Raw genomic sequence first — 2,117 nt, 5'->3', positions numbered from 1 at the left:
ATGACAATAATAATGATGCTGGAAATAAACGTTCTCCTGGGCTGACATTATCTTCCTGATGATCAGTGACTCGAATCTTGGAATAGCTCCCCAAGATGGAGCGAGTTCCCGAAGAGAATGTCCTATCAGCAGGTGCAAAATACTGGAGCTGCTGAATTGACATTTGGGTGAATCGAGTTAGGACAATGCAGGTAGGACCTCTCGATGTTATATTGGAGCTGCTACGACTACATTATTCTCTTAAAAAAAAAATTTTTCCCCTCATATTTAGTTCTTACTCTCTCTGCTTTCCTTAAGTCCTGATTTAAATGATTCCACTAATCTCTTCTACAAAGTCACTAACTTAACTGTGAAAACGCTCAAATAACAAATAAAAAGAAAACCCAGAAATAGCTAATACAAAATAGATCCTGCTATTGTTTTTTTCTTTAACATAAGAGGTCTATGTTCCAACCTTCCAGAGGTTGAAATGCAATTAAAGAGGCCAAACCTGACCTGTTGGTCTTTTATTGGCTGCTATTTATTCAACTGCTTCCTTGTACAGTGGATAGCAAAACATTTGGTACATTGGGTTTTTTCATATTTCTCAAGAAATATCAAGTTACTGTGAATGAGATTTACACTCAGTCTTTGAGCAGATATTATCTATTTAAAAATGAAACGTAAATAAAGACATTTTAGTTGACAAATATTTAATAACAAAAAACAAATTACCTATATGCAAAAGTATTTAACACACTGTCAAATTTCATTCTTAAGCAATCATTTAATTTTACTAAAATATTTCACGCAATCAGAAAGTATCTCAGGGTTCTGGCTCCTTACAGATCAGTGGATAACAGCTCTCAGACACTGTGCAACTTGTTTCTTTCATTACTAATTCCATAAAAAGGGTTATCTTCATTTTATTTTCCTATAAATGCCAGTGTTTGACAAGGGTGTATTCTAGTCCTAACACTGTTCTTTTTTTTATAGAGATGACGATTATGAAAATTAACATTTACACCAAAAACAGCACCCTCAATTGTGGTATTGTTTCTCGTCCATTTTCATCGGATCGATTGAAATATGTAGCTGGTTTAGAAGTTAATGTGAGTTCAGTTATAAATTTGGGTAAAAAATATCTTGTTTCATTTGACCTAAAGACTCGGGTATTCTATTTCAATCGTATACTTTTCTTCCCGAGATTCTTATGGGTAACTCTGCTCGAGATGATTTATGTGAAAACTTGTTTGTCTCTTTTTATTCCCTATCGCTCCAAAGATCTCAATCTTTACCAAAATACTATTAGACCATACATGTAGTACTGTTGTCAAATTTTCTGTCTTGTTTGACAGCTCGTTTGTCTCGTTCATCTAGTGGTCACCATAAGTTAGTTGTTTAATACCCAATTATAATCCAGATTTTTATACTAATAGCTTATTTCCAATGACTTCAAGGCTGTGCATTTATATTTACTCTCTATCGCCCCCACAACAGCGGAGTTACTATCTTTCAAAGCATATCTGATAAAATTGACCAAGTCCTATCTGCTTATCCTTCAGCTAACATTCACATATGTGGAGACTTCAATGTTCACAAGGTGGAATGGTTAACTCACTCAAACAAGACCGATGATGAGGGGAGGTTCTGTCATGATTTCTCCATTGCTTATGCCCTCACTAAGATTGTTCACGAACCCACCCGTGTGCCCGACAATGACGGCCAGCATGCGAGTCTACTAGACCTTTTTCTCACAACTTGCTCTGAACTACGTTCAGTTTCTGTTCTCTCTCCTCTTGGATCTTCCGACCACTATGTTGTATCAATAAAGATAAAAATGAAATGTAATAAGTCCCCAGACGTACCTCACCATCGTACAGTATATCGATACACTAAGGCTGACTGGGATAGCTTCTGTACATTTATATCGGATCTACCTCTGCGTTCCATGTTTAAAAAGGATGTGTCCTCTATAGTATCAGACGTGACGGAATGGTTAATAGTAGGTATAGACCGTTTCATACCATCAAAAAAGTTCCAGTAAAAACCTTACAGCCAGCCATGGTTTTCTCCAGAATGTGCTGCTGCCATTGCGCACAGAAATCACTTTTTCCACTGCTTCCAACGTAATAGAT

Source organism: Euprymna scolopes, chromosome 46, assembly GCF_053919585.1.
Source record: "Euprymna scolopes isolate OS-2025 chromosome 46, ASM5391958v1, whole genome shotgun sequence".
Lineage (NCBI taxonomy): Eukaryota > Metazoa > Mollusca > Cephalopoda > Sepiida > Sepiolidae > Euprymna > Euprymna scolopes.
The sequence above is the reverse complement of the archived record's forward strand: the minus strand, read 5'-3'. Positions refer to the sequence as shown.